General features: G+C 34.4%; 1 long non-coding RNA gene across 1 annotated transcript; it reads right to left on the reverse strand.

Annotated features, from left to right (window-relative positions):
- Positions 1-3,211: 3,211 nt before the first annotated feature.
- LOC119770183 lies at positions 3,212-20,577 on the reverse strand. Its single transcript, XR_005278700.1, has 2 exons — positions 20,339-20,577; positions 3,212-3,245 (listed from the first exon to the last, which is right to left on the reverse strand). It is a non-coding gene; the product is annotated as an uncharacterized LOC119770183 (long non-coding RNA).
- Positions 20,578-22,347: the final 1,770 nt, after the last annotated feature.

Below are 22,347 nucleotides of genomic sequence, written 5' to 3' on the forward strand. Positions count from 1 at the left end.
AAAAAATTACAGGCCACGGTGTCAACATTTCAATGAAAAAAAAAGTGTTTTAAAATGCATCATACACCTATCCAGTTGTTTTGCAATCATTGATTTCCAAAATTTCTAAATACTGACGAAAATTTTTTTTTGCGAGAAAAAAGTTTTTGCGGTGCTGTACATTGTAATTTCATAAAAGTTCAAAATATTATTAAACGAGTCCAAACATGTTAAATATGATTATCAATGCAGAAAAGGGCATTTAAGATTGTTCTCAGTTGATTAGACTTCTATTTCCATTGAAATTTTGATATTTTTTGCCCCCTGATTTTTCGGACCAATTTTGAAAAGGGGGTGGGGGGCGATATAAACTTTGAAAAATATTTGCAACGGCCTTATAAAAAAAAAAAATATAACATTCATTGGCTTTTTCAACCAAAATTTGTTGTTATTGACTAAACAAGTTTTTTTGATAAATTTTTGAAAGATTTCACAGATTTTTTTTTGAAATGAATGAATTTTCAGAAATTTCAAATTTTGTCTCAATCATGTTAAATTTTTACGATATTTGATTAGTTGGGTGGATGGTCCTCGTGGAAGTTAAAAATAATATTTTAATTTGGTTTTTGAAGATATTGTTACAGATTAAATAATGAATGCCTATAGATATTTTTTTAGTTTTTGAAACGCAAGATAAAAACCTTTAAAAATATTTTTACTGAGCAAAATGTCACAGAAAATTCAAATTATTTTTTATCATTTTGGCTAGACAAGATTGTTGAATGTTGCTTTGATACGGAATTCAATAAAATAGAAGCAAATCATCGAAAACTTTATTATATCGAATACATACTATATTAGTTAATAAGACAAAGTTTATTATAAATTTCAAGTCCATTGCTCATCACTAGCCTCAGCACAATTCCCACAAGTTGAAAGATTGCTAATTTAGGTCAAATCAAAATATATCTTCAATATCATGTCGATTGCTTTTAGCACAATAGCACTAATAAATAATGGTTTTAAAATAGCTTAAACTAATAAAAAGGATACAAAAAAACTGTACATGGAATTTTGAATGGAAGTTTGTATTAAAATTTTAACAACATAGTTTGCACTTTAAGCACGAAATTGTCTTTATTTTTCAACCAAATGGTGGCAATTTTAACCTGATATGAGCGTCATAAGACTTTTTTTTTCGCAGCAAAAAACAATTATTCGAAAAAATACAATATTTTTAGTGTAGGTAAGTGTAATTTTTTTTCAAGTTAACAATTTTTTTCAATCTTTTTTAAATGAGTTAGCTCTAGATATTTAAAAAAGATTTGAAATCTGATTCCATCAAGGGCCAAATATGAATAAACTCGACTGTGAATTGAACTTTTTTCTAACTTTCGTGTCTGCAGCTTAATGATTATTGCATCAAAATTTGCCAAAAACATTTATTCTAATAGGAAACAAAATAATCTACAATTCTGGCGAAGGTAAGAATGAGGTAATGCAATAAAGTGATTTTTGCAAAAAAAATATAATATTACAATTCTGAAAAATCAATGGGTTTTCATAAAACATAGATTTGTTTGACAGTAATTCTCTCTAATTCTGGACATGTAACCGGCAAAGATGAAGGTTATGATTCAATCTCTTCAGACTATTTTTTTTTATTGAACTTCGTATCACTAGTTGAATTGAATTCCCAAAAAACATGCTTTTTAAATTCAAAAATTTATGATACATTTTTGGGGACTAAAAAGACCTTTAAGAATTGTACAAAACCTGAAACTGAAGTAAATCAAAAATATTGTCGAAAAAAATCAAAAACCAGTTTCATATAAAAAATCAAACAATTCTTTCTATGTACCTATTTTTTCTACTGAGTCCATATCAAAACTAACAACTTTGCAAAAGACACTAACTCGATCAGAGAATCGCTTCTCTTGATATTGATTTTCGAATATTCTAATGCCCATTTTTTATGACCAGACCGCAAATTTGAATAAAGCCTTGTACGGAAAAACTTATGATGCAAAACGGCTTCTTTTCACATAGGGTGTATGGAAATAAAATTGAGATTTGGAAAAATTGTTCTAGAGAATAGCTCTTAATCCAATTTATTTTTACTCTCATTTTCTAACAATGTTTCAAGATCCAGCCACGATATTGATATTAACCTCACCGTCATTAATGAGTAACATTGAACAAACTAAGATTTTCAAACCGAAAATTCCACCCAACACGGAGAAAAAAGAGTTCCCAAAATCGTGAACAAGCGTTCATGAAAATGAGAACCTCGAACAAAGTGTTCAAATCCCATGGTACGATTTTAAAAAACGTACCATGAAATTTGAACACTTTGTTCGTGGTTCTCATTTTCATGAACGCTTGTTCACGATTTTGGGAACTCTTTTTTCTCCGTGAACTAACCTTAAAAAAAGGCCATCGTCACCACTCACACGCCACCCATCAAATTCAATGGCACATTCCGCAGGTGACCCAAGTAATTCCTCAAATAATTGCACAAATTAGTCATGTCATCACCAATTTGGCATCGCTCGCTGCATGCACTTTGCCTCTCTGCGACCACCACGGCATGGTACCGGGTGTACTACTAACAGCGCGAAGAAGTAATCACTCAGCACTCGCACTCGAAGTACGAGCAAGTGCCGTTCGACTCCGTTAGTCCAACCACGCAGACTGCACACGTACAACAACACACATACACACACATACATGCCAGACGTTTTGCCGATTTCGAGTAAGTGGTTGGTGGATATGCCAAACTCCAAACTAGTATTTAGTGGCGCAAGGCTAACCAAAGAGCAAAAGAGGTACTTTCACTTCTTGCGGCTCGCAGTTCGAGTTGGGGCTTGGACGCGGAGATTGACGAACTGTCAGAGGGTCATCGTTGGGCGCAGACATCAATTATAAGGCCCCCCCAACGGGGAAGTGACACTACTCACCTTCGTTCCAGCACGCGATTCTTCCTGCGCTTGTAGGTCCCGGTGTGGCCTTTAATAGTCCGGTACAGTGACATCACCATGATGATGGCTCGGTGTACCAGCTGCTATTACTCGGTTGAACGACTCGAAGAAGACGGTTTGCCGCTTTTCCTTGTTCCTCAAAGGGCAGCTACACTATCGACCAGATGGCACACTCACTGTTGAAGAACTTCACTGCTTTATTTTTTTTAAGGATTTATAGAACTATTTTTTAGAGCAGAACACTTTTTTTGAATTTTCTTACAAGGAATCACACTTTCACTTTCACTGTAAAAAAAAACAAAATAAATTTAAAAAAAAACCAATCACTTTTTCACTCAACCCTAAACCTAAGTGAAATCAACGGGGCGTCACTTTTATCGAATCCAGCACGTGCCTGCCGCGTGGCGCGTGATTTCTTCTCAAAAATTCGCGCCAAAATCGCGTTTCACAAGCCGCCCGTGTGAGGGGGTGTGCGGCGCGGAAAAGGTTTTTGAAAAATTACAACCACTTTTTCATCGTCAGTCGTTTGCTTTTCCTTCTTCTTTTCTTCTGTTGGCGTCTTCGACGCCGCCACTAATGTTACTAATTTCGTGGAAAATTTTAATTTTCCCCCCTCGAGGGGCACGTGCCACCGTTAAAAAGCAAAACTTGGTGCGGGTAAACACATTTGACTAAACTGCTCGAAACGATAGTGTGGTGTGGTTTGGTGTGATGGTCGTTTGGTACCAGGGAAAGTAGGCAAACTGGGCCTATTTGGCACTGGTTGATGGTGAATGAAAAATTACACGCGAAACACCAAAACGACACCATGCACTGGCAATTAGTAGTGGTTTGTGGTAGATTAGTACATGTGTTTTGAGCTTAAAAACCACTTAAAGTTCTCATTCGAGATTGTGCTTAGGCTCGTATGAAGTTGAGGTTTGTAACGGTTCAAGATAAACAGTGTGTAATGGATCTCCATAAAATCTGAAATTATAGAAAAAGATAAACAAAATTAATAAGCAGTTTTAGTTTATTTATTTTTTGCTTTGTTCTCAGATTTCCAACATAAGAAGGGGTTTTTTGATCGATTTTTGATGCCTTTGGCTATCATTTGAGGCAAAATTTCAAATGCCTAACGCAATAAAAAACAATTATTCTGGAAAGTTCAAATGCTTAGTCTGATTCTAAAATTTGTATAACAATCTAACAATCTTACCAACAAAAAAAATCGGAAAATGAATTCATGAAAGCATTTATTTTCCTAGACTTTACCGTCTTTTTGAAATCTGTAGTTCTAAAATCAAAAATTGTAAAAGGCTTCTGACCCAACTGACTACATTTGCTACATAAAATTTGTACAATGTACTTAAGATAGTTAACAAGTTTTTCAAACATTATTATTTCTTTCCGATTTTTCTGGCGAAAATTGAAAGGGTGGTGGGCAGGGAAGGTATATATATATTTACTAATGAACAACTTTGTAGAACATTGTTTTGATCTAAACTGAATGCTGTTGAGATTAGAACGTAAATAAAAACTCCCTCATCATCGTGAGTGAGAGACGCCGATAGTGGCAATTTTTGAAATCACAAAATACCGCATTTTCTCGATAATACTCAAATTTTTAGAATTCGCAGTTTTTTGCATACGTTGTCACTGTTTTAGAGTTTTTTGAATGAAATACTCAAATTTTCGCAATGTTCCGTATTTTTTCGAAAAAAACACATTTTTTTTATAATTCGCAATATGGGTATCAAACGATTCGAAATTTATCATGTATATTCGCTGTTTAAGAGTTTTCTTGGAGAAAAATAATAAAATTATCACAAAACAAAGTATTTTTTTGAAAGTACAGTCCAGTCTTGATTATCCGAAGGCTTCGGAAGAAATCACTCGAATTTGATATTTAAAACAATAAAAAAATTGTTCGTGATCCGATTATCCGAAGTCCTATACAAAACTTATGATAACCGTACTTCGGATAATCGAAACATCGGATAATCGAGGCTTCGGATAATCGTCTGGACTGTACTCAAATTTTCATGATTTGCAATATGTATCAAACGAAGCGAAATTTTATCTGCTTTTTCATTTTAAAAATCCTTGAAACAGTGAAAATGCCTGTAACGTTTCGAATTTTTCGATACCCATGTAACGAATTTTAAAAATTTGAGTATTTTCGAGAAAATTCGGTGTTTTGTGAAATTTGAGTAGTTCATTAAAAAAAAACTCAAAAAAGTGAAAATACATGCAAAATTTCGAATCGTTTGATACTCATATTGTGAATTACAAAAATTTAAGTATCTTCGAAAAAAAATACGGTATTCTGTGAAAATTTTAGCATTATATTCAACAACTCTTAAACAGTTAAAATACATGCAAAGTTTCGAATTGTTTGATAACCATATTGGGGTAATTCTCCGCCAACTCACACAGCAGTTGCCCCGACCCCTCTTCGATTTGCGTGAAACTTTGTCCTAAGAGGTAACTTTCTTCCCTGATCACGAATCCGAGGTCCGTTTTTTGGTATCTCGTGACGGAGGGGCGGTACGACCCCTTCCATTTTTGAACATGCGAAAAAAGTAGTGTTTTTGAATAATTTGCAGCCTGAAACGGTGATGAGATAGAAATTTGGTGTCAAAGGGACTTTTATGTAAAATTAGACGCCCGATTATATGGCGTACTCAGAATTCCGAAAAACCGTATTTTTCATCGAAAAACACACTCAAAAAGTTTTAAAAATTCTCCCATTTTCCGTTACTCGACAATAACAAATTTTGGAACACGCCAATTTAAGGAAATTTAATGTTCTTTTCGAATCTGGGGTGACCATGAACGGCCATGATCGATGACGACCAACTTTTTCAAAACTTTTTTTTCGTAAAATCGCGATAACTCGTGATGTTTGTGATTAAACCCTTATGTCTATATATTAAAATTTTTGTAATTGTCTGCTCTACAACTTTGTAGAACATTGTTACACTCTAAAAAATAACCCTGCAAAGTTAGAAAAACACGAAATTTTAAAATGAAAAATTTTGTTCCAAATGAAAAAATGACCTTTCTGAGTCAATGTAGATTCGAAAAGTACATTAAATTTCCCATAAAATGACATGTTTTAAAAAATTTTACAGTTGAGTAACGGAAAATGGGAGAATTTATAAAATATTTTGAGTGTTTTTTTTTTCGATGAAAAATACGTTTTTTCGGAATTCTGAGTACGCCATAAATTCGGGCGTCTAATTTTACATAAAAGTCCCTTTGACTCCAAATTTCTATCTCATCACCGTTTCTTGCTGCAAATTATTGAAAAACACCTCTTTTTGAAAAAATGAAAGGGTCATATCGCCCCTCCGTCACAAGATATCGAAAAACGGACCTCAGGTTCGTGATCAGGGACAAAAGTTACCTCTTAGGACAAAGTTTTACGCAAATCGAAGAGGGGTCGGGGCAACTTTTCCCGATTTCGTGTGAGTTGGTAGAGAATCACCCATTGCGAATTATAAAAATATGAGATTTTTTTGAGAAAATATGATAATTTTAGTATTAAATTCAAAAACTCTATAACAGTTAAAATACATGCAAAATTTCGAATCCTTTGATACCCATGTTGCGAATTATACAAATTTGAGTTTTTTCGAGAAAATATGATCATTTGTGAAAATTTTGGTATTGAATTCAAAAAACTCTGAAACAGTGAAAGTGCATACAAAAAATTGTTTGATACCCATATTGCAAATAATAAAAATGTTATTGCTTTTAATGAATAACGGTATTTTGTGATTTTTAGAGTATTTATACTTTGAAACTAATTATATTATCAAAAATTATTTGCTGAGAGGAAGCATGAAAATTCAATATAATTTGGCTGGTTTAAGTCAATTTTAGAAATATATTAAATATAAGTTAGGCCGTTGCTAATATTTTTGCAATTTATGTCCCTTGACTCTGACCAAAGTCGAGGGGGGGGGGGGGGGCAAAAATATAAAAAAAGTTTAAACATTGAATTTACGAGCCATGGTTTTAACATTTGAATGAACAAAGTATTTAAAAATGGATTTTACACCTGCCCAGTTGTTTTGCAATCATTAGTTTCCAAAATACCTAAGTAATGACGAAAATTTATTTTTTTGCAAAAAAATAGTTTTTGCGGTGCTGTACATTGGAATTTCATAAAAACACAAAATGCTTTTAATCCAGCCCAAACATGCTTAATACGATTATAAATGCTGGAAAATGTGTTTTAGATTGTTTTAAGTTGATTTGACCTCTATTTTCATAAAAAATTTGAAGATTTTTGAAAAAAAAATTTTGTCCCCTGATTTTTTGGACCAATTTTGAAGGGGGGGCGACATAAACTTTGGAAATTATTTGCAACGGCCTTATCGTCTGTTATCGTCGATAAAATTATCACCAATTGAATTATCGGAATAACGATAACGATAAAGACGATAACGATAGAACTATCGTTATCGTTATCGAACCTCGATAATTTCATCGTTAACACCCTTGAAATGCATAAAAATATTTGATTAAAAATGTGTATTCTTTAATTACTTTCAAATATATTAATAGTGTGCATCATTGTTTAAAATTTGTGAAAAATTTAACTTTTCATATACTTTTCATACTTTTTGATTTGCACAAAAATCATAAAAAAGGAGTAAACGCTATGCGCTACACGCTATATGTAAATAAGTTATCTGGTCATGTGTTTTAACCTTGGTTTTAAAACAATTTTGAATAAACAAACTACATTCAACCTAAATTGTAGGCTTGAACGTCGTTTCCTAAAACCAGACAGTTATGAACCATTATAATTATATGAATGAGTCGGGTTGCGAGGTTCGATAAAATGTCTCGACTCTTCCTCTTCACGCATCAAGCATGCCAGATTTTGGACGTGATGACAAAATCACCCGACTCGAACACAGCATGTGCCATTTTTCCGTCAATGATTATGATTAACTTGTTTGGTGCAGAGCTGTTCAGCTCTACAAATTTGCCGATGGCAGTTTGGGCAGCTAAATCGCAACCGTTGTTTGTTTACATAATAATTGGCACTACTGTGTTTTGAAAATAATAATGGCACATATCGCGAGCCCTGGTCTGTTACGATTATGAGCTATGTGATTAATTCGTGAATGTCTTAGCAATGATTAATTGGACTTTTTTCAAACTTCAATTTCAAGTCAGTTTTAAACATTTCTGTTTAAACAAGAGTTTAAAATAAATCTAATTTTCAGAAATTTAGTCAAGGGTTAACCGCTTCTAACTTTTCACGTGGGTTTTCCAACCGGAATCGTCGTTACGAAAAAAAAAAAACACTTTCATTTTAGTGCGCCGCGAAAAACGGCCCGCTCCTTGGAATGGAGCAACCGACCAATAACGTTTCGTGCTCTTCTAATTTATTCTGATGCAAAACACGATACACAACACACCAGTTCAGTGGCAGCATATATGTTGCAGCAGTTGCATGCCGTTACATACATATCGATGGCCGCTTGACGGACTGCCGGACAACGACGGCGGCGTGGTCAATCAACCGGAGAACCCACAGAGAAGACTTTTGAAGAATTGATGCAGCAAAAAAATGAGACTTTTCGTCGCTTGACGTCGTCGTCGTCGTCGTAGTTGAGGCTAATGAGCAGAGCTTTTAATTACACTTAATTTGTTTGCAAATTGTGATACATTCTGGCATTGAACCGTGACCGCAACCGGGTATGGGTGGGGGTGGGGGAAACTGGTACGAAATTTGAGAGCGACTTTGACGAGGTAGTTGTGTCACTTGGTCAGGCTGAAATTTGAATACAGTGTGAAAATAGGGTTAGAATATCACTTTTTTGATGAAATTGAACTCCTCAAATTATTTTCAGTTTATTCTAATTATTTTACAGACAAATTTCATAATCTTTAACATTAATTTAGTGAAACTTCGCAGTTTCACAATTCATCGCAAAAAGTGTCCCCCACGTGAAAACGTCACAATTCGCCGCGAGCAATAATTTGCGTCATTACGAGTGCCTACCTTCACCTAAACATGTGTAAAAGTCAAACTTAAATGAAAGCTTTTTTTTCGATCCCCTGACGTGCGATGCCAACGCAAAAGCCAACTAAAGCTCTCCCATGCAGAGAGAAGAGCATAATTATTTCGCATTGCGTTGCGTTTGTCACACACTGCGGAGTGCCCACGGGCACTGGAGTATCTGCGACTGCGGAGGCAAAATTGCAAAATAAACAAGTTTTTGTTGTTGTCTTTCCTACTGATTTCAAAGGAATAACAAACATTAGTGTCAATTAAAACTTACTGAAATTTTCATGTTTAAATGTCAATGCATTGCCTTTTAGTAAAGAACAAAAACAAATCTGAAATTTAAAAAAATACGCCATTTTCAAATGTCAGTCCAAAACTGGGTGGTGCTCGTCGAAGCGTTGATGGCCAACCACTTATCAGTGGCGCCAAATGACCTGTGATTAGCTTTGCAGCGCGTAGATTACTATCGCGCGATCCAAATTTGAGAGCCCGTTTTGCGCTTCTACAAGATGCCTAGGAGGAACTTTAAAACAAGATACAATTTATTAAAGACTTGTCTTGGAGGCGCTGTTCACACTAGAATTATGTGTTTCTGGTTTGACATGTTCAAGGACGAACCAGGAGCGTTGATAAGTGGTTCAGGAAGAAATCGAAAAGAATGAAGTTCAGGAAGTAGTTGCTCTGGAAAAATATTTGTTAATTTTGTTATCAATATTTAGACTTATTTTAATCAATCATCTTTATCATTAAGAGGCAATTCTCCATTACCAAAGAAGCCATTTCCCATCAACCATACAAGCGTTTTAACAAATTTGAGAAAAGGTTCCAAAATATTCATAGATTTGTAATTAGAGAACGGTTTTAATATCGATTCAGTGTTCTTTTAGGGAAAAATAGGGTTCGTCAGCAAGGGTGACATTATACGTATTTTCCTTTTTTGAAAATGGTTTGTTTCTCGAAAAAAATACTAAAAATTATTGTTTCTACTATAAGCTATAATGATCGGGATTGTATCATAAATTTCGAAAGCTGTAACACATATTTCTTTAAAAATACTAAAAATTTCGCAAAAATATTTTTTACAGTGAAGGTATGAAACGATCGGTTTTTTCAATTATTTCGATAGCAAAATTTTATTTTTAAATACTGAAAATTTTCACAAAACTAGGTATTTCTTGAAAAAAACTTTAAATTTAAGTTTTTACAATAGAGCAGTTCTCTAGGATTTCGGTCATTCGATTTTTTTGTATTTTTAATCCGACTGAAACTTTTTGGTGGCTTCGGTATGCCAAAGAAGCCATTTTGCATCATTAGTTTGTCCATATAATTTTCCATACAAATTTGGCAGCTGTCCATACAAAATGATATGTGAAAATTCAAAATCTGTATCTTTTGAAGGAATTTTTGATCGATTTGGTGTCTTCGGCAAAGTTGTAGGTATGGATATGGACTACACTGGAAAAAATGATACACGGTAAAAAAATTGGTGATTTTTATTTAACTTTTATCACTAAAACTTGATTTGCAAAAAAACACTATTTTTAATTTTTTTATTTTTGATATGTTTTAGAGGACATAAAATGCTAACTTTTCAGAAATTTTCAGGTTGTGCAAAAAATCTTTGAACGAGTTATGAATTTTTAATCAATACTGATTTTTCAAAAATCGAAAATTGGTCGCAAAATTTTTCAACTTCATTTTCGATGTAAAATCAAATTTGCAATCGAAAAGTACTTTAGTAAAATTTTGATAAAGTGCACCGTTTTCAAGATAAATCCATATTTAAGTGACTTTTTTGAAAATAGTCGCAGTTTTTCATTTTTTTTAATTAGTGCACATGTTTGCACACTTTTGGAAAAAATATTTTTGAAAAGCTGAGAAAATTCTCTATATTTTGCTTCTTCGGACTTTGTTGATACGATCTTTAGTTGCTGAGATATTGCAATGCTAAGGTTTAAAAACAGGAAAATTGATGTTTTTAAGTCTCACCCAAACAGCCCACCATTTTTCAATGTCGATATCTCAGCAACTAATGGTCCGATTTTCAATGTTAATATATGAAACATTTGTGAAATTTTCCGATCTTTTCGAAAACAATATTTTCAAAATTTTCAATTCAAGACTAACATTTTACAAGGGCGTAATATTGAATGTTTGGCCCTTTTGAAATGTTAGTCTTGATTTGAAATTTTTGAAAATATTGTTTTCGAAAAGATCGGAAAATTTCACAAATGTTTCATATATTAACATTGAAAATCGGACCATTAGTTGCTGAGATATCGACATTAGAAAATTGTGGGTTGTTTGGGTGAGACTTAGAAAACAGCAATTTTCCTGTTTTTAAACCTTTGCATTGCAATATCTCAGCAACTAAAGGTCGTATCAACAAAGTCCGAAGAAGCAAAATATAAAGAATTTTCTCAGCTTTTCAAAAATATTTTTTCCAAAAGTGTGCAAACATGTGCACTAATTAAAAAAATGAAAAACTGCGACTATTTTCAAAAAAGTCACTTAAATATGGATTTATCTTGAAAACGGTGCACTTTATCAAAATTTTACTAAAGTACTTTTCGATTGCAAATTTGATTTTACATCGAAAATGAAGTTGAAAAATTTTGCGACCAATTTTCGATTTTTGAAAAATCAGTATTGATTAAAAATTCATAACTCGTTCAAAGATTTTGCACAACCTGAAAATTTCTGAAAAGTTGGCATTTTATGTCCTCTAAAACATATCAAAAATAAAAAATAAAAATAGTGTTTTTGCAAATCAAGTTTTAGTGATAAAGTTAAATAAAAAATCACCAATTTTTTTACCGTGTATCATTTTTTCCAGTGTAGTCCATATCCATACCTACAACTTTGCCGAAGACACCAAATCGATCAAAAATTCCTTCAAAAGATACAGATTTTTGAATTTTCACATATCATTTTTGTATGGACAGCTGCCAAATTTGTATGGAAAATTATATGGACAAACTTATGATGCAAAATGGCTTCTTTGGGCATACCGAAGCCACCAAAAAAGTTTCAGTCGGATTAAAAAATACAAAAATTAAAATTGAAGAAAAAAGACCGATTTCGTAGAGAATTGCTCAATATGGGTATCAAATTATCGAGATTTTTCATACATTTCGGAAGTTATTAAACTCATTTTTCAAAAAAAAAAATCAAAATTTTCATAAAATTACGTACTCTCTGAAAAATATTCAGAATTCAGTTTTAAGAATATGGGTATTCAATAATCGGGATTTTTTCAAACATTTCAAAAGTTATAACACACATTTTTGAAAATATTCAAAATTTTCACAAAACTACGTATATTATGAAAAATACTCAAAAATATAAAAAGAAATCCCAACCATTTTTACTTATTGGAAAAAACTAAATTTTGGTATTTTTCAAAATTTGTTGAAGTTGAGTGAAAGTTTTGAGTATTTCACAGAAAATTTTATTATTAACAAAATGCAGGAAAAATTCCGATTATTTGATACCCATATTGAGATATCTGAAATTTTGAAAGGTAAGGGCGAAAACTTTAAACCAACACCCAGACACTGTCAAAACGCCATTTTGAGTTTTCATACGTCTTTTCAAAGGCTAGATTTTTGAGACTTTGATTTTTTTCTTGAAAACCATACTAATCACCTTTCATATGCGTCTAAGACAGCCAATTTTGGATGAAATAGTTTGGAGTTATGAATTTTTGTGGTTTTTGCAAACAATAGCGAAAAATGCCATTATCATGACTTTCATAGCACGGCTCCTTATGGCCAAATAAAAACGGGTCTAATTATTTGGCCAGAAACCCCAAGAAAAGTTTTGAGCCCGATCGGAGAACTTTTTCGGTTTTGTTCTTTTTTAATGGAATTGCTGTTTAGGCAAATTTTCATCATAACATTATATTTTTGAAAAAGGAATGATTTTTTAATGAAGCAGTTATTTCAAGTGTTTTTATTGCATAATTTTTATTCTTAAGTATTCTTATTCACGTTAGCTTACATTGGAAAATTCATCCCAAATTACATTTAAATTCCTTTACAAAAAAAAATTGTTTGATATCGGAAAGAATTGCCCCTAAAACTCCATTCAATCGCCCCCAAGACTTGCTCAACCTTGATACTCCCAAAGGTCACCTAATTAAACCCATCGCACGGCGCTGACCGCGTGGGGTCAAAATCTCTTTCGATCGGAACCCCATCTCGTAAATTAACGGACGTCGGGGTCTCCTCAGTGTGCGTAAGTTTGCCCGATCCCCCAGAGGTGACCAGGCGATAATAAATTATTGTTTTTCTTCATCTGCGTTCTGCAAAGACCGCCTGCGAAGGTCACCGCCGTGGGGTGAAACTGACCGCCACAGTTCCAACTTGGTTCTTCGACGAACTTCCGTTCCACGTTTTTAATCGGAGTAGCTGCTGCTACGCGCATCGCATCGCATGCATTATAATTATTGACCAGCCACGCTAGTTATGAGAGGTCTGCGATGACCACGACCAGGGTCATCGGATCAACTCTAGGCGTGAAGCCGAATCAACGGTGACCGCGCTTTGTGACGAGTTGCGGTTCTTGGAAAATGATCAGGTTTTTTTGTGTAGTTTGTCAGTAACTAGCCTTTTATAGTGCGCAACTGGCGGCGGGTAGATTATTAAGCAGATTCATGGCCCAACCCAGAGAGCGATCTGGAAGTCAGACAAGCCCAGCCTGCAGGCGCAGCGATTGATTAACAGTGACTTCTAAAGTATTGTGTGATAGGAAACCTGCTTGTTGGGTTTTTTGCTCCAGTTTAAATTCTTGTGTTTTTTTTATCCAGTTCGTTCCACTAAGCACGTCACATGACCAACTCGAAAAATGTAATGGTCTGTTAAGCGATCAACGATTCTTTAATTAACCGCTTCGGAAGCGAATTCGGCTTCATACTAAGTAGCTTCGAGCGCGCCCCAAAGCGACCTTGACAGGCGATGATAACTGGAGCCAATTGGAGCTGTGAAGTTTGAGGAAGTTTAAACCGTTCTTTATTTGGAATGTTTCAATTAATGAAACCGAAATGAAACAAAAAGGTTGTTATTCTAAGCAACACAAAACACACAATCTTTTCTTTGTGGCGAGACTCTTTAAGACCCCGCGTCGAATTCGATCAAATTTCCACAACAAACGAACGGAGGTTCGTCGCCTCGTTCAAGTCTCTTTTCGCGCATATGAAAGCTTCTGCTGGGTACGGCGGCGCATCGGTGGGGCAATCACGGCGGTGGTGAACGCATACCTATATGGGGGGCTGTTTTGAGAGGCTAATTGATTGATTTGTGCCACACGGCTGCCGCCACCAAAGGCGGCGAAAAGCTTCAAAAAGGGGTTACGTACTAGCTGGGATCTAAGAAATGAAAATTCAGGAATTATTCAGAAGTGATTTTAGGAAATAAATTGTTAAGATATCTAGCGCAAAACCCTTGGTTTTACCAAAGACCAGTAAATGTGTTGAACTAAAAGCCACCCCTTAAGCATGAAGAGTTTGCAAAACTTTTCATTAAGATTTGGCAAGAAAACACGTCACAGCCAAGGGAAGTTTCGATTTTTTTTGTTCGTTCGTTCACCGGTACGTGAATAGTGAAATCAGAACGTTATGGGCAATGGGGGTAAATATGGCCTGGTGGTCGTCGATCGGCAGCAACCACCCACGCAGCATTAGACAAAGCCATCGATCCGTCGTCGTCGTCGTCGATTGCGCACCATTTCTGCATGCACGTAGGGTTGGCAAGTGGGTAGGCACTTTTTTTGTTTGTTAAAATTTAATAACGCACGATGTTCCACCACCACCCCACAACCTGATGGCTGCTAAATAGTCTGCGAATGTTGGTTTTGTAAAACAAGCCGACGAATATATTTGAAGGAAGGTGTAGTTATGTGCAATTTGCTTGACAGGTGCAGCCCCAGCCTCACGGTTGGGCTAGGTCGGATTTGGTTGGATTTCAGCAAGCAAGCAAGCTGTACATTTAAAGGCTATGCTGTTTGACATGGGTTATTGCAAATCGATTAGATTGCTAACAATGTGTTTTCAATAGGTTAAACAAACATAGCGGGTGGAATGAAACGTATGTTAACAAATTTGTATTTGTAGCGATGAAATTGTTGAAATACTTGGTGTTTTCCGATTTTAAGGTTTTTATTAAGTAATAAAGCTGTTTGTTGATATGGCCGTGAAGATTTGTTGTAAGACAAATTTAGATGCTATTTATGTTGTGTAATTGTTTTTTTTAACAGAAAAAGCAAGTAAAACTAATGTTTTTTTTTTCAATTTAATTTGAGAGAAGGTTCAGTCACCTAACAGTGTATTCAAGAAGTGAACATTTAGTTGATTTTTCAAGAATGTACTTCATGCCCATGCCTTCTATCGGATGGGGAAGTAAAACGTCGGTCCATTTGCTTAAAAAATGTTTTAGGGTGTCTCACTACACATAACCTTCGGACGCCTAGAAATGAGCAGAAACTTGCAACAGAGACCACAAAAGACCTGGGGATCGTTAAAGTGGATTGCTTTGCTTTACATCCATCTGCTGATTTTGTTTATCAAATGCTGTTCCAATTAAGAAATTTATGTAATTTTTTGAGTTATTTAGATTCTCAAAATTGCTACAAAAGTCAAATTGAAACAAAAATAATTATTGCTGAGAACTTTTTTTTCTGTAAACAGTTAAAAGGTAATCGTAATTTACTTCAAAAATATAAAAAAACAAGGCATGAAATTAGAAGTGTTTAAATTTTGATTCTTTGAAGGCATTAAATTTATGGACTTAACGATGCACAGCAACAAAGATAGTTGTTGTCTTCTTATTCCAAAATTGACAAACTGGGTCCGTACCAATCCTGCAACAATCTGATTGTAAAAATAAGCAAATTTGGTTGTAAATCGCTTAGTAGACAGTACTTTACTGCCCCTGATCGCATAAATGTCCCATATGCATTTTCATCGATTTCGAGTTTTTGATGCAGTTGAATGAATGAATGAATGAATGAATGAATGAATAATTCTCATACCCGCCGGCAGCTTGGTTCAGTTCACATGTGTTCGCTTGATCAAACAGTTCGTCATCTTATGTTCAGTAATCTGTACACCCACGTACATAAATTTTTTTGTACGAATTTTGTTGTTACAAATACCAGTGCTTAAATCAAAAGAATTTTCCCATCCCATCCCCAAAGCAACGGAAATTTGTAACGGGTGTAGGGACACATCACACAGACGCCCTTGTTTAACCGTTACGACATTACGGGTATGAGATGTCACAAACTTAATAAGCATACTACCCATAGCCGAACCTTCAACAGAGTGCCGGCAATCGAACACTCACAGCGAACGACCAGGGTAGTACCCTATCGCGTATTTAGTTATATTGGCGTGGATTGACTTTAGTGGCGTGTGTGTAGGCTAAGTATATAAGTGAAAGAATATTTGTATTAATAAAGAAACGGGTTCACCAAATCAAGTATCCTTAAATCCCAATCTTCAAGAATTTTTCTTCAAAGATCTTCAAACAGATAAGCTGCCTACTTCCGACTTGATTTGAAGATGTCACGATCATCATCTCATAGAATCTGCAGCGACGACGTCACCAGTTGACCAGAAGCACCTTCTTAGATTTCTGGTTACGATGATCGAAGCGGGACCGGAACCACAGGGATATTACTCTCCATGGCCACAAGCCATGGATGCTCTCGGCTGCCTTGCGGTATCACTTCAGAACAGACTTTTACTGCTACAAACGCCAAGTTTCTTCCAGTAAACACTTCTACTGGCCATCATAGAGAAAGAAACTTTGGCATAATTATTTCCAATTTAGAAGAAAACTCCACTTTTGCAAAAAAAAAAAAATAAAAATAAACCGAGTTCGAGTTTTTGATGCAGTTTGGTTCAAAATCGTGAGCTCTTTCAAAAGAGCCTATAACATCAAGTACTTTGTTCTAGAAATCAGGAAGAAATCCAGTTTTTTTTCGCAAAAACTTAACATGTATATGTATAGGACAAACTTCAAATGCGTTTTTCTCAGCTTGCTGTTTTTGCATATGGGACATATATGCGAACATGGGCAGTTTAGGGGATGCATGTAAAATTATATCTATTGTTCCCATAGTATTGAAAATATTAAAAAATCTGTAACAAATATCTTGGTGAAAAAGTCTGGTTGATGCGCATCGTTAAGTGGGCTGTTACATTAATTAATTATGAAAAAATATAAATCAAATGCAAAGCAAAATTGGAAAAAAAGTAAATTATTATAAATCGATTGCGTTGCATTTTTAAATGAATTTTAAGATCTTTAAAAGAAACCACTTTGCTTCTAATTGTCACTAATTCTACAAAGAATTTGGATCTGTATTGACTGCAGAATGCTTCTCTTTAAAATAATAGAGTTCATGACAAGGTTTTTTTTGCAGTATCTCTAGCATTTAAAATTGATTGATTTTATTCTTTAATTTATATGCTTTTGATATTCACACAATTTAATTTAAATGATTGAAAAAATACGTTATTGCAGATTAGGAAAGTACACTAAATTTCTCTTAAAATGGCATGTCTTCAAATAAAAGCTGAGTAATAAACAGAGATTAAAAAAAAATAACATTTTTGAAAAAAAAAAAACCTAAAAACTGCATCAAATTCTTCAATTATTAGTATTTTTTTATTCGGCTCAAATTTGTTGGGGGCCTTCTCTATGGCTAGGGTTGAGGATTTGTATACGGCCATTTTCGCGAAATTTCATGAAATTCTTGAATGTTCATTAGGGTGGTCCAAATCCGGACTTTCGTGGGGCTAATCTTTGAAATCAAAGATTGACCCATCACTAGGCTAAATTCCAAACTTGAGCTCATTCGTCATTTGAGAAAAATCGTCAAAATGTATGGAAAATAGAAACTGTTTCAGTTTTTTAGCTGTGGAAGGCGCAATAGTCGTCCAATCTTTATCAATGGCCCTTTATGGAAGCTAATAACATTTTAGCAAAAAATCCTTAAAAATATGGTGTCTTGGGAAAAGTTGTTCTAATTTCAATGAAGGTGCTACATCTGATAATTGGTAAAGATTTTCTCCATACATTTTGGCGATTTAAAAAAAATATAAATATAGAAATAACAAGCCATAGTTCGAACATTTGCATGGAAAAAGTGTTTTAAAATGCATTCTACACTAGTTCAGCTGTTTTGCAATCACTAGGGGGTGTGGGGTAATTTGGACACCCTAAGGAAATTGCTCTGCCATGGGCTGTATGGATGTTTTAAAGGAATGTGGATGACACCAGAGGATAATAGAGACCATATTTGATGAAAATATGTCATTCATTTCGATAAAAAGATGATGAAAACCCCATTGTTATCGCAAAATTTAAAGGTGTCCAAATTACCCCACATTTTTGTGTGGGGTAATATGAACACCCCTGGATAAGGCACAAGTCTAGTTTTTAGTGATCAGGGTATCGTTTAGGTTTGTATAAATCAATCTTTATATAGAACTAATTAACCTGAAACTATCCATTTTTTAAGTTTACGTTCTGTAGCCCTTAAATTTAAATATTATTGTAAACCAGCATAGAAATTAGAAATGACAATGAAATTAATTAAAAGAAATCAACATTAGAGTCTATTTGAACGCCAAATATGCAGTAATCAGATTTTCATCCATTCGAATATTGGAATAAATTTATTTAAATTAAAAAATGGGGTTTTGTGAAAGTTCTCATTGCTTGCATTCCTCACATACCGTTTTGAGATTTTAAATCCCTCTAAATTTATCTAAATCGCTTTAAAAACTCAACCAACCATGAAAGTTACGTTTTTTTTTGCCTGACAGGTAGACTTTCAGGTATGTCCAAATTACCCCACAAGCCATGTCCACATTACCTCCATAGCATGTTCTATCATAAATTGCAATTTTTGATGATAAAAATGGATAAAATGTACAATTTTTATACATACATATCTCAGGCATCGTCCAAGCAACCCCCTTGAACAAGAATTGTCCACTTTTTTGCCATATATCCCCTGCAAAACCTTATTTCCCAACCCTCAAATATCATAACTTAAAGCAGTGCCAACCGGCCTTTGGAAACATTTACATTTTATAGCAAAACTACTTAACCTATTCCAACTTTTTTGGTTTGTCCATACTCCTAGGCCATTACTAGTACTAGCCTTATCACTTAAATTGCTGTTTGCACTTTATATCCGAAGAAAACGTGATTTTTGAAGGGGTGTCCAAATTACCCCCACTGTCCATATTACCCCAAACTCCCCTAGTTATCAAAAAATGTATGTAAAAACGCTCAACAGTTTAAAATACAAAACGTCTGACTGAAACTATTCACACAATGGTTATTCAAACTTTTGTTCAACAAGTTTACTACAAACAGATAATTATCTCACTTATTTTACCTCATCATTTACATTTTAATTTGCTAGAACATTTCAAATATTTTCCAAGTGGGTATAAAGACAGTAATGGATTAAACTGAGCTAAATTTTTGTTAGGTGCACATGCAAGTATCAGGTTATAAAAAAACGACAATAAAAAGTTAAAAATTTAAATGGAACAGTTTTTGAACCACGGTAAGACAAGAATAAAGAGAAATAGCAAAGCCCATCAGAAATAATTTACCTTCAAGTCCATTCATTCACCTCGTGTCTGAAGAAGACTTCCCCGTCACTCGATGTTATCGCCCATCCTCGGCCTAGACTTCCGCAAACACACTCGCCTTTGATGTCCCTGGCCTAATTAAATTTTCCGCGATCTAAACCGGCGACGTCGGCGTCACCGAATTGTGCGCTATTTCCTCCTACTTTTATGATGGCCGTTTTGTCCACTCATCCAACCAACCAGATATCCTTCACGCTCGTATCAGTCACTCTTCTTCTGTGCAAAACTTTTATTTTTTCGCGTTCGATTGCTTGATGACTAACAACCGGTCTTCGATGCTCGAACAGACTTGGATAGTCAGTCGTGTTCTTCTTGTCACTTTTCCAACCCCCTTCACGTTCGCAAAACCAGAGCTCTTCGAAGCGGCATTCTTTCTTCTTGTTCTTGCTGTGCGAAGTTGGTCACACCAACTAAAAAAAACCAGCCACCACACTAGCACACACACACACACACACACCCTGACGATCGCAATAAATACTGGTCGTCCTTCCTGTTTGTCAAACCCGTGGTCCAACCTGTCCAACCAGGTTAACGCTTTGTTTCCACGTTTTTGAAGGTCACAGTACCAGAACCTCGACTTGCTGATAAGATCACTGAAGCGGAGCAGCCACTTCTTGAACTGTAGTGGAAACTGTTACTTTTCAAATTATAAGAACTTTCACTTAGAACACTTTTAACACCAACCAAGTAGAAGTAGATCAGAACACACGACGCCCGAGAGATCGTCCCAAGAGACGAAGAATGCAGCAGCAGCAGCACCGCCACCGATCGGGAACAACACGGCAAACACGAAAGAGACAGCACCGCGAACCCCGCGTAGACGAACAAACCAACGGACGACGAATTCTACTAGGTATACTAGAGGTACAACACTACGAGTAGTGGAAGCTCCCGACGGCGGCACTCTTGGCGCGCGCGTGTTCGATAGCGGAATAAAGCACGGTCGAGTGGCGAGAGGTGCGCGAAGCCATTGCGGTGGCTGGTTGCACTCAAGGTTTGGCTGTACTACTCTCACTTCGCGCCTTAGTGGTGAATGAGGGATGAATTTGTCGATGAACGGAGCACGCAGAGGCGATGGAGTTGGAGTGTTTGGAGTTAGTAGGCTTGGGGAGTTGTTTGATTGAAATGAGGCGTCGAAATTTATTAGTTATTGGAGGACTGTATTATGCTACACAGTCCTCCAACAACCATGGAATTTCAATGTTCTCCATTACCTTCTCAAACATAAAACTTTTCAACACTTTTCTAGCGTTATATTTTGGAACGATTTAAAAATCTTTTTTTGTAACAACTAATTTGAAAAAAAAAATTAAATGAATAATTTTTTTTTCGAGTATATAAAAACTTTTTTTCAATTTGCCGTTGAAAAAGGCAAGATTTTTTTATTTATAATTTATTTCAGTCACTTAAAATTTCAAAAGATTCTAATTTTCGTGCCTGAGATGCAGCCACAAAAAAAAACAAAAAAATGTTTGTTTAAAAAGTTGAATATTAAAAATGAAACATTCAAGAGATTTTCTCATCGCTTCGATTTTTTTCAGTTTTCAAAAACAAGACATACTTTTAAAATGAGCCTTATTTTATATCCCGAAAGCTTAAAAAAACACATTTTATTCTATATATTCATTACTCGGCGTCAAAATGTACACTCGTCATTCTGTATGACTCAAAAATCCCTTTTACCCCCTAAAAAAATAAAAATACGAAAAGCGAACTTTTTGTTTTTATTTTGTTTTTGTAAAATTTTGAAATATTTTGAATAATTTTGTATCATTTTGTATTTTTTTTTTAATTTTGTATAATTTTGTTTAATGTTGTTTAATGTTGTATCATTTTGTATCATTTTGTATCATTTTGTATCATTTTGTATCATTTTGTATAATTTTGTATAATTTTGTATAGTCAGTATAAATAAAAAAAATCGACGGTTTTGTTCGAACGCAAATCAGTTCAATACAGAGCGTTGGATTGTATAATTTTTTATAACTGAGTTTTGTATAATTTTTTATAACTTTGTATAATTTTGTATGATTTTGTATAATTTTGTAATTTTTTTTATAACTTTGTATAATTTTGTATAATTTTGTATGATTTTGAATAATTTTGTTTAATTTTGTTCAATTTTGTTTAATTTTGTATAATTTTGTTTAATTTTGCATAATTTTGTATAATTTTTTATAATTTTGTTTAATGTTTTTTAATGTTGTATCATTTTGTATCATTTTGTATCATTTTGTATAATTTTGCATAATCAGTATAAATAAAAAAAATCGACGGTTTTGTTCGAAAGCAAATCAGTTCAATACGGAGCGTTGGATCGAGGTGCTCTTTGTTGCGTTGGGTTCGTATAAGTCCAAGGAAGGCTCTTGCGCCCAAAAGTGAACTCTTTGGCCACTCTGGAACCGATTCCAGAAAATCTGCAGATTGAATGCGAAAAGTTACGTGAAATCAAATTTTGATCACAGGAGGCTGAATAAGCAAACAAGCTCAAAACGTCAACAAACCAAAAGTAGACAAGACGAAGTTTGTCGGGTTTGGCTTGTTTTGTATAATTTTGTTTAATTTTTTATTATTTTGTTCAATTTTGTATAGTTTTGTATAATTCTGTATAATTTTGTATAATTTTGTATAATTTTGTATAATTTTGTATCATTTTGTATAATTTTGTATCATTTTGTTTAATTTTGTGTAAT

Source organism: Culex quinquefasciatus, chromosome 3 (genome assembly GCF_015732765.1).
Source record: "Culex quinquefasciatus strain JHB chromosome 3, VPISU_Cqui_1.0_pri_paternal, whole genome shotgun sequence".
NCBI lineage: Eukaryota > Metazoa > Arthropoda > Insecta > Diptera > Culicidae > Culex > Culex quinquefasciatus.